Source organism: Pteropus medius, unplaced genomic scaffold (genome assembly GCF_902729225.1).
Source record: "Pteropus medius unplaced genomic scaffold, Ma_sr-lr_union100, whole genome shotgun sequence".
In the NCBI taxonomy this organism is placed as follows: Eukaryota; Metazoa; Chordata; class Mammalia; order Chiroptera; family Pteropodidae; genus Pteropus; species Pteropus medius.
The window spans coordinates 12,186,233-12,204,136 of NW_024354875.1; positions in this window are offsets into that span (position 1 = coordinate 12,186,233).

Consider the following 17,904-nt stretch of genomic DNA (forward strand, 5'->3'; position numbering starts at 1 on the left):
ACATCTAGCCTAGACTTCTTGCAGGTGATACAGATCTACAAGATATTTTATTTTAAATGTCTCAGACGTATTCAAGTAAAAATGCTCAAGACCAAACTTTCCATACAATCCACTCCTACACAATATTCACCTCTTATTTAGTTTTGTCAAATCTCAGATAAAAGAACAACCACATACCCAGTTGCTTATATTAAAAACTTAGTCATTGTTGATTTCTTTCTCCTTTCCTTTACGTAAACCAATTAAAAACAATATCTTGCACATTCGGTTATAAGCAAATGAAAATACAATTTAAATTTGCTTAAGAAAAAAAGAACAAAAATTCGCTGGCTCATTTACCTGAAATATTCTGTCCTAAATGGCTCTAAGGCTTAAATTCTATCCTCGGGCCTTCTTAGGAGTCTTTCTACCTCTTAGCTCTGCTTCTCTCTGTGTTGTTTCCATTGCTGGTAAATTCTCCAGTTAGGGTAGCCAGAAGTCTACTGACAGCTCTAGACTTAAAGAGCATCCTTTCAGTAATCTCAGCTGGAAAAAAAAAAAAAGCCCCTTCCTCAAAACTTTCAAACAGAAAGTCTGGGAATGTAATCTTATTGTCTCAATTCTTCTTGAATAAATCAAGTGCTTATACCTGATCCAACAGCATGAGTAGGAGTAGGCATTGATCTGATTGGTCAGTTTGAATTATACATCCACACCTGGAATAGAACTAAGGTCAATATCACTTAAAGCCCAAGAATGAGAATTGTGATTGATATGTTAATAGCACAGAAATTAGGATGCTTTACAAATAGAGGGAAGCTGATGCTAGCAGAATATTCTAAGAATGTGCATTTTTTTTCTAAACATGAACAAAATATAGAAAAAGAAAAAAAAAAGTGAGTGTATTAAACTATAACCTTCATATAATGTTAAGTATACAGTAGGAATTGGTGAAAATTAGGCATATTTTGGAAGTCACCCGGGGTCCCTTGGAAAGCTTTTTTCTGTATTTGTCTCCTGAATATGCAGCAATTTTTTCATATAGCAATGTTAAATGGTTTTATTCTTTCAAAGTAAATTCTGGATTTTAAAAAGTAGAAAATTAATTTAGATTTTTCTAATAAATAGTAGAATAATAGTTCAAGGGAGAAACTGATGGTAAGAGGTTTAAGTTTAAAGAAAAAAAAAACTTAGAAATGACTTAAACTATGGACATTAAGTACAAAAGATTTTTCATACTAATTTTACCCATAAGCTGTTCCTTTCTACTGCATATTAAACAAAGGGAAAGCTGAATTTGCAGAAAGAGCATTTAGATTAGGCATAAGGAGTCTGATGGTTTCATGCATGTTGAAAGCACCTATAGCAAGAGCAGAAGCTCAGATAGCCAAGGCACGGAGTTGAACTGCAGGCTGAAATAGCACAAGGATGGCTTCTCACCCCATGATCCTCTCTGATCCTTTCCGATTAAGGAAACAGAAAAGCTCTGAGTTAGGTGCTAAAATGCACTCGCCATAGCACGGAGATTATGCATTTCTCTTCTGCTATATTTCTATAAATCTGTGAAAGATGCTATCTGCTCAGAATGGTTCATACTGCGGTTCGTAAAATTCAGGAATTGGAATCAGCTGGAGAGCTTGTTGCAACACACATGGCTAAGGCCCGCACACAGTGATTCTGATTCAATAGGTCAAGAGTGGGCCTGGACATTTTTATTTCTAAAAAGTCCCAGGTGATGTTGAAGCTACTACTTTAGGCAGCCCACTTTGAGAATCACTTGTTTCAAAATCATACTGTTGTGGCAAAAAAGAGACTTTGGGGACTCTTTTAAAATTAGGTGACTTTGAAATGCATATACTCAGGTAGTTCCACATACTTAATGAATTATAAGCATCTATAAGCAGTAATATCTTAGAATCTTTTTATCAAACTGGATTCATTAGAATAGTTTTCTCACTTTTTCTTAATTTTAGGTGACTGGAAACCTTACTTTTAGGGAACTCTGGCTTGTGGACTTTTCCCCTATGATTGAGAATTTTCTATTGGCCAAGCTACACTCTTTCCTCTTCTTTCTCCAGACAATATATTTCTCATTCTCAACTGAAAAACACAGGCCTAATCAGAATTTCAGCGAATAAGGCCTGGGTCTTTATATTTTTGTAAAACCTCATGCCAGTGAAAATAAAGTGCTCAACCAACCTAATGTTTTTACAATGGTTCTCAGTGATTTAGTATAACATATGCAACAATAGTATGATACATATTTAAAAGCGATGCATCTTAAGCAACTTAGATGGCAGTGAAGACGGGGTGCTTCAGAAATCTTAATTTTTCTGAAAAGTAGTTCTAGTTGTGGAAAAAAAAACTGCAGTTAAAGAATAATACAAGGAATTGGAATAAAATTATTTCATGACATGTAGGCATAGGATAAAAGCAATATTTTCTAAATGGGCATTTTTATAAAAAAGATGATTTTAAATATACATGAATAATACAATTATGAAAAAAATAGATATCAGAAGGAGAAAAAATTATCTAAATGAACTCTCTTCTCTTTGAATTAACTAGCTCCTTCGCTATCTTGAATACTTCACTCATGAACTCATGAACTCTTCAAGGTAGACCACAAATTCTAAGGCATGTGACTATAATACGAGTTCTAGTTGAGTTTCAGAAAAAGTGAGAACCTTTCTGTTCTAAGTTGGTAGAATACTTTCCTTACATTTTTTGTCTGATATTCAACAGTTAGACTTTTGTCAAGTGGGCAGAGGATAGGAGACCCTTGAGTGATTTAATCTGTTTTCTCTCCTCACACCCCCTAACCTGGGAGGGTCCAGGGTCTCAGTTTATTTATAATACTTCACTGGGTACAGAGAAGTCACTCTTCACTTTGGAAATAGCTCATTTAAATTGGCAGAAAGAGATGTCCCACTGCCCATTTTATGTATGAGAAAATTAAAGTTCTTAGGAAAAAAAATAGGTGAGACAATACATGGAAAGTACTCACTTCAGGGTCCAGCACATAATAAGCTGCTATTATGTGTAAGATATAGTATCTCTCTTCAGGAATTTGTATAGGTTGGACATGCAAACAATCCATGGTGATAAGTTCTATAACAGAGTTAGGTATAAAAAGAGAATGAAGTCGAGAGATGGGAACAACCATCTCAATGTGGAGAGGCTCCAAAGGAATTCTCAGAAGATAAGACTCTTGAAGCCTATGTAGGAATTTAGCACATGGTAGAAATATCATATTTATCAAATGGATACATGAGAACATAGATGATTTCACCATGAAATTTAGATAAAATGATGTCTCGTTATAATGCAATATAAATAGATTGATTTTTATCAGAACTACCTTTTCTCCCCCTTTTTGGTTGAATTATAATGTGTAGTCAATTGTTCTCAACGGAGAGATTCATCGATATAATGGAGGAGCTGCTAATAAACACAAACCTGAGATACTTTGGTAATTCCAATTCAATTTCATAGATAGGCAAGAGGGTCGAATAGAATGGCAAAGGGCCATATACTTTTGAAATCTCTCAGGTGTATTTTTGGTTATCAGCAATTCTGAAAACTATGGGTTTAGCTGTTTTCCTCCCTGGCTAAACATTGTAATCAGCCTTTTAAAATTACTCAAATTTAATAAAATAAAATAAAAAACTCAAATTAAGTTCTGCCCTAGTCATCCTTACTTTATTTTTTTAAGTACTTCAGGCTGTAAGGTGCACCCAGGGTTAAGGGTCACTAGTTGAAATAGATGAGTCTATTGTTAGAACAAGTGGTGGGAGGGAGGGGATAAAACTAATGTTAGAAGTAACGTTGCACTTTTATGGAAGTTGTATTATAGACAATAAGTACTTTGAAACTGATTTAGTTATTTTTATTTTAGTTCTCCTCCAACCTCCAAACCTTATAAGGCTATGGGAGGAAGGCAGATACTAGTTTGATGCTAGTTTCCACCAGTAATTCAGCCTAAAATGTTTCTTTCAGTGAGTGCTTGCAGTTTTCAGTGAGAAAAAAATTAAGAAACATTCTCCACTGCATCCCAGTCTAAAATGGAGCACAGTCTCTGTCCTTTTGATAAGCGAGAAAGTAGAACAAATCCTTTTGCCCTAAAAATGACAGTATGTAAGCAATAGTCCACTGTGTGGACAATTTTGACTTCTGCTGTAGTCAAAAACACGTTTGGGGGAAAATATCCTAAAATTTCAAAATTCTTTTTGAATGTAATGTGTCAAACTTATATTTTTAAAAGAAGAAGAAAGACAGCTAAGGTGAGAGATGACACAAGTAATCATCCATCTTTCAGATTGCAATTTTCGAAACTCAAAAGGATGACATATTTTGGAAGGCATCAATTCTCTTATGGAAGACATTTCTATTTTAACTATATATAGGCTACTGTTGAAGACAGATCTTCAAGTGAAGTGAGTTCTTGATAAGTCCTCATTTTAATTGGTCTCATATAGAAAAAATGTTTTAAGGTTTTTCTTCAAATTGCTTCTTCATGGGTCTACGTCTGTTTTTTGCCACATAGAAATCTATTTAAGATTGTTGAAATTAATCTTAAATTAAATGTGTGGTTCAAAATCTACAATGAGACTAACACATGAAGGGTTGTTTACATAAAGGTATATCTTCTGTAATTTGAAGAGGTGGAAAAAAAACTCATGATAAAATGACAAAGTTTTAATTTGTCATTTAATTTATGGCATAGTTATGTTTGCGACACTATTTGCAAAGTGAATAATATATATAAGATTTGTTAAAGTTAAGCAATATTTCATTAATCTTTCATCAAATTAGTATATTTCTTTCTCTCATTTTTTGGAGCAAATTTACCAGTAGTTTGTCCCTGGCAGTTAGCTGACAGAGCTTCAGAGTTATAGAAATATTGAGCTCTGTGTGTGTGTGTGTGTGTGTGTGTGTGTGTGTGTGTGTATTAACTCTATATGTATTTATGTAAGGTGATTTCTTTTCCCTCTAAGCATTCTTTTTTCTCTATCTTCCTCTGTTTTAGATAACTTAGTTTCTATCTTTATTGATGTAATATCACTTTCTTAATTCAACTAAAATCTGAAATAAAATGACATTATTTTAACTTTTGTCTGAATTTTATTTTGATGTTTCTGCTTAATGAGCACATACTTTTTAAATTTTAAAGCAAGGAAATACTCTGGTGTGTATTTTGCATTAAATGCCAAAAATCTTTTACATAGGTCATAGACTTAGCCTGAATTTAAGCCATTAGTTACTCAGCAATAATATTTATACCATATATCATTTATTTATACTATATGAATGTTTTATGTTGTGTGGAGGTACTATAGCTGTTTCCTGGTTTGTCTCTATGATTAAATTTCCTGCATGGTATTATAGAGTATGGAGCGTGACACAATTCAAATAAGTAGAAACAGTTATCTAAGTCATGAATCCTATCCAACCACAACCCACTTATTATAATATTTCTCTTCAAGAAACTTCGTATATCTCATTAAATAATTAAAGGGGAGGGTTGATTTATTTGCCTTTCCTTTATCTATAATGACCTTAAAAGAGGAAAAGCAAGAAGGGATACAGAATGTTGATCCTGGTAATAACTATATGCAGTCTTTACCATGGTTTGCTGGAGTAAGAAGAGAGAGTTCAATTTTCTCTTTTAGCAGGCCCTTTGAGGTGAGGAAAACGTTCTAAATTAGTCCTAAAAAGCATCCCTTTTTTCTCAGCAGGTGCCAGGCAGTTTTGACATATTACCAATATCCATATAGATACCTACACATGCATGTCCAGTTGTATGTGCCACATATAAATAATTTGCCTTTATAGAGAAACCAAAGATGAGGTAAGTCTTGCAAGGAAAATCAGATCATACTACCCCTTCTGGTATAATTAATATTCTTCTTTCCAGAGAATACATAAATGCACACATCCTACCACCTCATGTTATTCTAGTAGTGAGAATCTTTCCAAGATTCAACACAATTCTATATGTTGATTATTGTTATATTTCATAAAAATTTAAAATAATTAACAATGTATAATTAGGCCACAGTATATGGTAAATATTGATAATATATTTTACACTTTGTGTGTAACCACTTGGCTCCAAAGTTTGTGAAATTTTCTAAATCTTTCTTTATCCTACTCAGAAATTTACTATAATCATGATGCTTGGGGAAAATGTTACTTTTGCCTTGATTTGGCTTTGTTTAAAATGAACTGTTAACCACTTATGACAAACAGTTCATAAGGTTTTACCTTCTCTCTGAAGACTTGCTGATTATTGTTTGTTCATTCACTTATTCACTTAACAAGTATTTATTAAGTACTAAAGCATGGACTCTTTTCTGGGTGAAAACCTTAGTCTTCTATTTCTGATATATATAAGACACTATTGCTCCTTCTAACAAAAAAATCCCTATGAAAAGTAAACAGTAGCACCTATGTTCCATTCATTGATTTTTATACTATTACTATACTGTTTGTCTTCCTCTACTCTAAGTAAACCTTCTTAAATTATTCCTTTATATGTTTACCACACTGTTAGAACACACCCCTAAGAAGCTTATGGGGATAGGAGGTCCTTTATAAAGACTTAGCCTACTATCACTCTCTGTCATTACATTTGTGTCTTTTTGGAAAGTAGACCCAAAAATCCACAGTGATGGAAATCTCCTGTATTAGTTTTCTAGGGCTGCTGTAACAAAGTACCACAAAATGGATGTGTTAAAACAACAGAAATCTATTGCATTACAGTTTTATACTCTAGAAGTTCGAGGCCAAGGTGTTGTCAAGGTTGAGATCTTTGAGGAAGAATCTATTTCATAACTCCTTAAACTTTTGGTGGTTTTTTGGCAATCTTTGATATTCCTTGGCTTGTAGATACGTCACCCCTTTCTCTGCCTTTATGTTCACATGACATTCTGTGTGTGCGTGCATGCCTAAATTTCTCCTTTTTATAAAGGTACCAGTCATTGAATTAGGAGCCCATCCTAACTTTAATATGACCTTATCTTAACTGCAATAAACCTATTTCAAAACAAGGTCACATTCTGAGGTATTAGGGGTTAAGACTTCAACACATGAAGTTTTGGGGCCATACAATAAGATCCATAACATCTTTCTATCAATTATGAATCAGAGATAAATGGAGGAGGGGGAGATTTACAAAATGACCTCTGTGTTTTTCCTCTTTATCATCTCTTCCCTTTACCCAAACGGGTCATGTCAAGACCTAAATTTCTTCACAATTGAAGAGAAGCACTCATACATACTTTGTTAGGAAGAATGGTGACTATAAGGTATAGTTTGTTTGAAGAAAGTTAATGAAGCTTGGGACATATTGTAATGTCTATATAGAGGTGTCACTTTTAATCCTATAATTTGTATTTTAATGACAAAAAATTCTGTTGCATATATTTTTACATAATAAAAATATTTGTCCATAATTATATACATAAGCGTCCAGATATGTGGTAGTAGTATACACATGTGATTACCGCATGATTATTTTTGCCTAATTCTCATGATCCTAGAAGCTGCACAGTGGGAAGAGATTTAGGAACTTAGGGTCATATCTTTGCCTTAATAGCTTCATAGCTATTTAGAATTATTTTTCATAGAGACATCAAAAATGATTCCATAGGATTGCTGTTTTTCTTTTCCTTAATTTTATGTGAAAACTGGATTTTTCTGGGTGTCGGCATCCAATTAGGTTTTGACTGTTTGATTTTTTTACTTCCTCATGGGTTCTACACCATAAAAGGAGTAATAATTTAATAAAAATTTACCTTTATTTTAATTATATATGCATATGTATGTGTGTATGTGTGTGTATACATATATGTGTGTGTGTGTGTATATATGTATACATATATATATACATATATACATATATATATGTATACACACACATACACACATATGTATATATGTATATATATAATCTCCTTTGCCTCCGGTAGCAGCTGAGCATTTTAGTACTAGCTGATTATGAAAAGGTATCTTCTGGAAATGTTGAAATAATTTCATGTAACTTTTTCCTAGTTTGGACTTCATGAATTGACATTGACTCTGTGTGTGTGTGTGTGTGTGTGTGTGTGTGTTTGTATGTGTGTGTGAGAGAGAGATTGAGAAGATGAGAGAAAATGAATTTCCCATGCCTGTTTATCGAGAATTGCTAAAACAAAAGAAGATGCTTTTCTGTAGAGTCTTTTGCTTGCTTTTGCACATATCTAAGTTTGGTACGTTTGGGGATCTAGTACTATTCTGTTTTCGTCCAGGACTATAAGATAGTGATCACTTACAGTCTTTACCCTGGTCATAACCGAAAGAAAGAGAGGGGGAGTGGGAAAGGAAGGAAGGAAGGAACGAAGGAAAGAAGGAAGGAAGGAAGGAAGGAACGAAGGAAAACAAAAGGAAGAAACATATTGGACTCAAATGAATGAAGTTACAATATAGGGGATCATTTCTTGCCTTGCTGTAAATCAGTGGTAGAAATCTGTCTGATTAGAAACATTTCAATGGAAAATAAAGCAGCAGGTTTCTGGAAATAAATCCATAATACCTGTTGCTTGGTGGGTAACGTAGTAACTGTGTTGGGTGAGGATATTAGAAGGTGTACATGTGTCTGCAAGAAGTTGGGTAATTCTTTCCAATTCTTACAGACAGATTGGCTTCACTACATTTTTGCAGTTTGAATAATTTTTTCAAGGTAAGACTCCACCACAGTCTAATATCTTTTTTGGCAGTCAGCGATGCATATCTTTTCAATAGCTTTGGAGTCAGCCTTGTTGTTGTATTTTATAAGTTGTATTAACGTGAAGGACACGAATTGGGGGGAACTAGGAAATATATTTTGTAATATTTCACAAGATCTTCTGGAAGCCTAAGAAGGTTAATAAAATATTCGTGTAAAACTTGTCTCCCTGACTCCAAACTTCCTATTTTGATCTCAGTTAGTTAAACCATAGATTCTGAACTAAGCCTGAGGTTTATCATTTTACTTTCAGCTTTTAAGATTTGCGTAGTAGAAGCTCTGATTCGAACAACAAAAGAATAGAATGTAAGCTTATTTAAAGAAAATGTGCTCTGGGTTCATTTCTTTGTTTGTTTGCTAGATTTATATGGCACCTTTAACCTGAGGTCTAGGGGACTTTCTTAGGTCAGCTCCTTCCCCACCTTTTTAAAATTGATCACTTGAGATGTAATCTGTGAATCACCCCAGTGACTCCCTCTACGCTCCCACTGGCATCACACACTGGCTGCTCATGTCAGAACTGCAGAAAACTACAGCATGTCAGATATATGCAGCGGCAGCTCTCCACAGAGAGACATTCGTCAATGTCTTATTGCAACTGATGCCCTCTTTGGGAAAATTTTTGTTGTAAAATTGTGGCCATGAGAGTAATAATAAAAAACAAACAAACAAAAAAAAAACTGCACATATACAAAAGGTGCAGTTGGTTGTTACTCTTGCCCCTTTTTATTCTCATCAAAGAATACATATCTTAACAGAAAAATGTACATTGTTTTAATTCCCTAATGCTAGTGCTAATAGACAAACAAATCTTCAAGGAGACAGCTGAATCGGTGGTGGAAATCAAGTGAGAAGAGACATATCAGGGGTCTGGGAAGAGGAGAGTAATGGTAAAGCCAGCACAGGTCTACTTCTCAGGGCAAAGCTACTTTTCTGATGAGTAAGCTCTTCTCCAAAGCTTCTCAGTTTAAAAAGGGGAAGGATGATGAAAACTGCTTTGGTTAATTGTCAGTTCACACCTTTCTTTAATGAGTTTCCTAGAAGTTTATGGTTAAGTTACCCTGGTGACTCAGGTAGGGTTTCCGTCAACTCCAGCTGAGGCTGTCAGAATAGGAAAATGGGGGTCCATTTTCTGATTAATGAAAATAATAATTATGTACAGATGAAAGCAAAGAGAGAAAGCAAAGAGCTTCCATGTTACTTTAAACAAAGAAGAGTTAAGGCCTTATCTTAACTATGCATTGGCACCGCAATGCGAAATGGTCATGCAAAATTAATTTTTAATGTGTTCAATTTATATTAAAAATTTCTGCAAGTGTGTGAATTTTTTTTCCAAGGCTGGAGTGCTACTTCATTTACAATATTCCCTGAAGGTGTTTTTTTTTTAAAGAGACTCTTAAACTGAAGCCATTTTAAGGGTTTTATGAGACATTATGTGAGCTTTCATATGCAAGTTAGTCGTTAAGTACCAGATATTATATTCTGTAATATGCTTAAGTGATATTAGAGGCTGTATATAGCCTGCAGTAATGGCTATTGCTGCTTTTTTAATTTATCAAGAAAATGTTGCTTAAATAAGGAGCAAATCAATGCTGGGTTGTACAAAACATAAATGTAAGGAAGTAACAGTATTTTTTATATACTTGCATCTTCCAACTTCACTGAAAGGGAAAAATACAACCTACTTTAAGGGCTTATATTGGCAGAAATTGTCAAAAAAATAAAATAAAATAGCATATTTAGAAAGAGAGAGCTCCTAAGAATACACAGAATGACATTGAACAATGGATACTCACTGCTACTCAGTGCTTCATGATAGATATAAAGACAAATTTTATACCCTTGATAATTGTTTTTTGTATGCTTTCTGGCATTCAGAGAAAGTAAAATCCCTTACTGGATTTAAACCAGTTAAGCTTTTGACTATTCTGCCTACAAAGGGAAATATTTGTATTAAGCTGGATTCATTGGTCAAGCTTTGAAAAGCATGGATAAAGGCCCCACATGGTGAGTGAAATTGACTTAAAAAAATTAAAGACAGATTCCTGTGCAAGGCTCCTCCCACTCTGTAACCTAACCACCGTCACCAGTGTCTATTTCAGAATGTCGATAATTCTGTGTATGTTTAAACAGTCTTTTAATATGGTTCTAAAATGATTTTTTTTTTAATTTGGCAGAAATAAGTCATGACCAGTTACAGACAAGCTGTGTATTGTATCCAGGGGTTTATCATTATGGAACTAGGAGTTAGAACTAAAAATAAATCATGTCTTAGTAAAAACATATCTGAAATTAGTGAATAATCCAAAGCAAAATGAAGATTCCCTCAATTTGGCAGTATAAAACTTATTTTATGCTTTCATTTTCATATCAAAAGCAAATAATTCCTTAGTTAAGATTATTCCCTTGAACATTTTTCACCATTACATATATTATCAACATATACTTCCACATATATATTTAACTTTCATAAATAGTATCTTAAATATCATCAGTGTGCTGTGGAAGTTTCACACATTGAATTCACATTATGCACAATGCAAAAATAGAAAGTTCAGTTGGGTTTTCCTTGACAGTGTTTTGGGAGACAACAAAATAATAACCCAATGTACGAAACAGCTTTCAGAGGATATTATAGACTAAGCACATATTTAGTCCTCCATATCTAAAATATAAGTTAGTGATTGTTTATTTATTAATTTTTGTTTTTATTCCACGAATATTACCAAGCCCAACTATACTCCTGGAATAAAGCTTCAAGGTTCAGAGATCTCTTAAATTGCCTTCAAAATCACCAACAAAAAATTATATTATATTCACTATATTTTTAATGGTCTGTGCACTTTGGTTTCTTAATTCTTAAAAAAAATGATAACAAAAATTTTTTACATGTGGGATAACTATCAGATAATCAATATTTATTTTTATTAGAACACTATATAGTTGATGCTTCCCAGAGTACTCGATCTTGGGATGAATCTTATTATATTTACTAACTATCCTCATTGTCACTTTTATTTTTAATGTCAACATGGGCAAACAGAGTATTCAAGGTGTAGGATCTTTCTATATATTCACAAGTTTTTTGGTCCCCCAGTCCTAGTAAACCCAAAGCTGTGTATTTAAAAGGAAGACAATATTCCAGCTTAGCTCCCCGCCTTCCTTGGCCCAGCTGCAGATCTCTCTTTTTCGTTCTCCACTTTGAATTGCGATTAAATACATTTAAAATCAAAATCATCTTTTCCATTTGCCTTGCCTCTCCCAGCTGCTGATTCCCACCCAATCCGTCTTTGGAGTCAGAATTAATACGAATATTTAAAATCAAAATCATCTTCTGTTTCCTGGCCGTAGCCTAGCAGCTGCAGATTTCTACTCCCGGTACTGTTTTCAGGCTGCAGTTCACCAAAATGTTTTTTAGAAAAAATAATATTAAGTTGGTTTTTCCTTCCCAAACTGCTAGTGCTTTCATGGCCCTCATTTTAACCTGTTATACACACACACACACACACACACACACACACACACATACAGACCGTGAATGTGATTTTGCCAGAAGTTAAGTGTGTTGAATTGTCGGTGTGTGTCAGGGTGTAAGCTTGCTTTATATTAATTAATGTTGGTATTAGATGGCATGTGGGGGCTGTCTGTGCCATTTATTCTTATGGAAACTATTCAAACATGTATGTACATACTGTATATTTTTGACCAATACAGGCAAATAAAACTGAATAGAGCTCACTCTATCAGATCTTAAAATAAACGTTCAGAAGAAATAAGGAGAAATAAGCAAATAAAGTTTTTTGGCAGAGAGTTTATTTATTTAGCAACAGCAATGCAGTTGCTTACACTTTCTACAAATGTTTTATCTCTTTTTCTGTAGCACCTGTCCCTGAGTGAATAGAACCACATCTGTCTCATCTTGGCATAACAAGTACACATCTACATCTGTGAATGATGATTCCATTTTTAAAGGAAACAGTGTATACTTTTGCATTCCTGTAGTCTGGAAAAAAAAATATTGCACAATGGATTTTGTGTCTTGCAGGAAGGCTTCTAAATAGTGAATAAAAAGTTTGGAACTGGTACAAAAATATTGAATTTGCAATTTGGGAAAGCTATAAATTTTACCTATATCTGTGTATGCATATCGTATATGTAAATTTATACATTATTCAATTACATCAACTATCAGATAGAGAATTCACTTAGTAGAAGTATAATTTAGAAAAAAAAAATGTTTCAGAAAACACTTCAGTATTTTACAAGAGTAATGGTTTTCTTGTTGCTTCAAAATATTTTCTAAAAGAAAAAGATTAATTTTACATAAGAAAGAATTGGGAGTCTTAATCAATACCAATTAGAGTCACTGACTGTGATAATGTAGGGCATTTTGTATTTTGCACACTTCAATTTTAATACAAATGACCAATCTCCATGTAGAATCCTCTGATAATTAATGAAAGAGTTGAGGGCATGTAGGGGATCCTAGGAGTAGTAACTTCAAAAAGATCCAAAGCAGAAGCTGCAGTTTAGAAGATAAACAATTTTCTTTCCCCCAGAAGACACTTAATTGCTGTGGCCTTTGTTTGAAACCACAAATGTAGCCATTACCCTCTCTCTTTTTTTGACTGTTTTCTCTACAAACATTCCAATCTCCTAGTTCTAGTTCATTTTACTCCATTCTTCTACTATCTTGTTGCAATTTACCATCATCTCTTTTCCGGATTTTGCAAAAACCTCCAAACCCATCTCCCAGCCTCAAGACTTCTCTCCAGTCTCTGTTCCCACTGCACCAGAAAGAGCATTTCTGAACTCATCTCTAATCTCAGATTTCCCTACTTAAAATCTTTCAGTGGTGCGCTATTGCCCTCAAGGGAAAGCCCAAACCCCAGCCCTCATCTTGTTAAGAAGGGCTTCGAGAATGATCTTTATGAGGCTAGAGCAATCTCAACTATTTCTATCTGCCTCTGTCTCTCCCCATTCCTACTACCTGCAGCCTTCCTGAATTATTTTCAGTTCTTCAAACTCTCCCATGTTCTCCTTCTCTCTCCTCCTCCCTTCTTCTACTCACCTTTGAGCTTTTTCATGTGTTATTTCTTGTACCTGCAACAATTTCTTCTTTTTCCTTTTCCCTGCCAGCCCTCCACATGACTTTACTGTGCAGCAGCAAATGAGAATGGGTGGAGCTATGTAACAGGTGTGAAGTCAGTGGGTCCAGGAATCATGAACTCAAACAACTTCTCCTTCTCCTCCCCCCTCCTCCTCCTCTCCCGGCTCCTTCTTCTTCTTCTTTTTGTCTATTTACTTTGTGCAGAACACTGACTTAAGCCCTGGGAGGAAATTTTTGAAATGCTGCTCAAAAATTTGGCAAAACTTAGGAGAACTGAACTGATACAAGCAGTGTGCTCCTATACTAAATAGAAGTGACACAAGCAAGGTGGACAGGAAATACAGAAAATATAGATCATGTTCCTGTTTGGTGCAAAGAGTGAAGGTGATTCCTTTGACGTATTGTTATCTTCTGATCTGCCATTACCTCACATTCATTTTTTTTTTCCCACAAAGAAAATAGCCAGGTTTTTTATAATGGTGATGTAAGATGTGAGGATATCATAAACAATACTTTAGGTGATTCTGTAATCTCCTTTGTTACGATTTCCCAGAGTTTCACAGGTCTTGTATTTCTGAATCTCAGCTTTATTCCTCCTGCTTCTCTGGAAGTCTTTATTTTTTCTTGATCACTCTATGGTGAGAAGCACGAACAGCTGCTCTCCACTGCTGTGTCTGTTCACGTCGCTAAAGCGTCCTGTATCTCACCTATCTTTCAAACAGCATTAGGTTCTTGAAGGAAAAACTGTGTATGCGACCTGAACTGGGTTTTGTTTTTATTTCAAGGACACTGCTTGTCCCAGGGTGGTTGCTGCACCTTATATTACCATCTCCTAAGTTCTCTCGAGAATGCTCCAACTACTCTCATGTCTCCCATACTTCGCTTTGTACCTTGAGTTGAAACTACCTCAGTGTGGCTGCAGTGCTGCCCATTGGCACACACCTTCCTAAGTACTTTTTTTTTTCATCCGAAGGCGAGAAAAGCAAGCTGCATAATTTACCAGCACTTCCTGGGTGGCCACACCTTCCTTTTTTCTCCTCTCTGGCCTAACCCGGCTGCCATCTGTTCTCTTAAGCACCCAGGCCCTCCTGTGCTTGACAATACACTGTAGTGTTACATGCAGAAAAATGAGCTGTTATAGAAATCTGAAATTCTTTTTCCATCTATAGTGTGTCCAAGTTCCTGTGTTTTGTTGGTTTGTATATGTTTACTTGTAAGTTTCCTTTTGCTTAATTTTAAAAAGCAACCGGGGGGTTATAAAATGTGTATTATTTATTGATATTACTCTGGACCATTAGATACACATATAGGCAGGCAGTTTATAAAAACATATTAGACACCCAAGAGAATAAAAGTTGTTACAGTCTAGTGAGGAAATTATATATGTAGAAAATTTTTCAAATTATGTTACTCCATCAGTTTTACTGGTCACTTGAGTCTGAATTTAGATGTTTTAAAAACACACATTAAAAAGAATATAGATAAGAAAGCTCTTATCTGTTGGATATGTTCTTTTCCCCCTAATTTTAAACATACCTATGATTTACAAATTCCTCAGATTTTTCAGCTGATCCCTGCTGTAATGTTTGGAGTTAACATTACTATCTAGGAAAGAAAAAAAAAAAGCCTTAAAATGCCTAATAATGAACAATGACTGTTTACAAGTTGCAGTAGAGTCTTTGGGTTAATTCTATAATAGTTAACATAATTTTATGTCTGAGAGGAGAAGTCTTAGTGCCAATAAGCACTACATCTACATATACCATAGTAGTAATTTTTACCTCAAATACATTGATTTCAATTACTTTAATTCGAAATTACTATATATATATATATGTGTGTGTGTGTGTATATATATATACATATATATTTGTATATGTGTATATATATATATATACATTTTGAAAAAACTGAGCTATCAAATTTTACTTAAAAATCTTATGTTTAATAAATATTTTATTTTTTTTTCTTTTTGACAATTTGAATAAGCAATAAAAATTTAGAACGATTGACATTCAAGTTCTGGATTCAGGAATATAAAAAAGAAATAATCTTAGGCCCACTCTATTTTTTGTTTTTAAGTGATGCTAAGTTGCACTTTTGAAACTTTGATTTATATTTACTTCAGTTGTCTCTAACTTAGGGAAGGAATACGATGAGGAATAGAAAAAATTAAAACCTGAACTAGATTGATAAAAGCTGGAAATATCGTGTTCTAAAAAGAAAATAAAGTAAAATATTTCTATTCACTTGTGATTATGAAATAGTCTTCAACTGCCATTATATATGTCAGTAAGATAGGTGGAAATAACATACATCTGTTAATATATCCATGAGGCATTTATAAACTAGTTGACATTACGGTGGCATTTCTAATTGTAGTTAAGTATATAGGGTTTACTAGAAATGCTCTATAATCTCCTGTTTACATTTATTCTCAGATTTAACTGCAACCAATTTATTCTTGCTAGTGACTACATGGTTAACCAAAGTCCTCTGCCATTTAATAGGTATATAACTCGGCTTATTTACTTAACTTCTCTAAATCTCAATTTCTTCCTCTGTAAATGGAAATGACACAATTTCTACTTTGATCAAATCAGGAGTCAGCAAACTATAGCCTGTAGCCCAAATCCGATTTGCAACGTATTTGGGGGAAGGCCAGGATGGTGTTTTTATTTGTGATGGGTTGTAAAAAACAAAACAATACAAGACAACAAAAGCAAAGAAGGCTATGTAACACAGATTCTATGTGACCTGCAAAGCCTAAAATATTCATTATCTGGCTTATACAGATAAGTTTTCCAACTCTTCAATTATATTAAAGTTATTTTAAAGATTAAATGAAATAATGCACAAAAAGAGCTTGGCAGGATGCTAGATATGCAGAAGGGGTTTAAAAAATGTTACTTGTTATTGTTTCTCATAACACCAGTAAAAAAAAATATTAAGATTCTTAACGGGTCCACCAATTGGACAAGACCCATTTTATCTGCGTCATATAATTCTCTGTCTTATTGTAAACGCCATCTTGTGCTAAACAAAACTAAAGTCATTCTTTATTGGAAGGATGTAATAGATTCTACTTTTTAAAGAACACTTAACAGTGTGCATTTTCGACTTATTTTTATTAGCTAATTGATTAATATTTTTATCTTTTACTGCAACTCAGACATGAGAAGCTGTATCTTGGGAGAAAAGTCTGGAGATAGGTTCAAAGGTCACTGGAAAGGAAATCATTTTTTTTTCTTTGTGTGTGTATTATTTTTATTTCTCTTGCAAAAGAAATAATGTTAGTCACTTGATTTCTCCTTTTCTGAAGAGAGGCTTCCTTTTGGAAAAATTGATGTTTTCCCAAGGGAGGGAGAGTTGGAAGGGAAGATATAAAAGGGAAATAAGTTTATTGTTTTGTTTTGTTTTACCTTCAGAGAATGCAAGGCATTTAATCTCATGCTTTCTGAATGCCCTGTGGATCTTACCTAAGCCCACCACAAACAAAGGTTAATACAGGTAAACATCTCTCCATTCCTTAAGCATTGGATTAAAACACATTAAAAAAAATAAGCCTTTGTCAGTAATTCTGATAGTGGAATGCTATGGATCCCAGCCTGTGGTGCTTGGGAGTGCCATCATGAGGGGACCTCATCAGCTGAGGAACAGAGCAACAAATACGCTCAGAGCAGTCTTGTTTGGACTCAAGCTGGAGTCCAGCTAAATACGTGAGAAAAAAAAATTAGGATCTCCTCTACCAAAATAAATAAATAAATAAAATAGGAAAACCAGTAGGAGTTCAAGTTAAAAGGAACAACCTTATAAACAGACTTGATATGATCAGGCAGTATTCATAAGGGCCATGGCTGGGTGGAAATGAAATAGTCCATAAATCCCCCATTAAATTCCTGTGTAGATAGGATGTCGGCATTATTCTTATAAGGGCTTTTCTTATTTCTCTGAATCTTGATAGCCATGTCACAGGATTCTAGAGCCCTCACTTAAAAGAATTATTACAAACCTATGAACATGTTGGACCCATTCTTAATATTAAAAG